Below are 668 nucleotides of genomic sequence, written 5' to 3'. Positions count from 1 at the left end.
GCCGCGAGCGGTAGCGGGCGCGGGGCAGGTGCTGGCGCGGGGGCGGCTCCGGCGCTGGCGTGGACGCGAGCCGACGCGGGGCGCGGGCGTGGAGCGGGACAGGCGCTGCCGCGAGGGCGGCTTCGTCGCTGGCATGGACGCGAGCCGACGCGGGGCGCGGGCGGGCGCCAGCGTGGGGCGCGCCGTGGCAGGTGCGCGGGCGCACGGCGTGGCGCTAGGTGCGCGGCGCGGCGCGGGTCTGTGAGGAGCCGAAAAACAGCGGGGCTGATATGGGGGTTTTTCTCGGGGTCCACGAGGCCATTTCGGCCTCGTGGACCACGTGAGAGGGAGGTCCTATATATATATATATGTATAATTATTTTGGGTTCAGTTTGGGTTCGAATTCGACTTTGGATTTGAGTTCAAATGGGATACAGATAATGAATTTGGCAAGTTTTTATTTTTTATTGCCGTAACCAATATCAAACCTGTTTAGCATCAATCCAGATTCAAAGTTAAGTAAAATGTCAGGTATTCGTACTCATTGGCATTCCTAATCGACGTAGTTCTAGTTTCAATAGAAAATCAAATTTGACAAAAGTTAAAAAAAAATTGTTATTGCCATCCGTTAGTATAATAATACTGTAAAGATGAATTGAGCTCCTATACTTTTAAAAGTATCAAATTAT

The sequence above is a fragment of the Ananas comosus genome, linkage group 19 (assembly GCF_001540865.1).
Source record: "Ananas comosus cultivar F153 linkage group 19, ASM154086v1, whole genome shotgun sequence".
NCBI classification, from domain to species: domain Eukaryota; kingdom Viridiplantae; phylum Streptophyta; class Magnoliopsida; order Poales; family Bromeliaceae; genus Ananas; species Ananas comosus.
Note: the sequence above shows the minus strand (reverse complement) of the source record.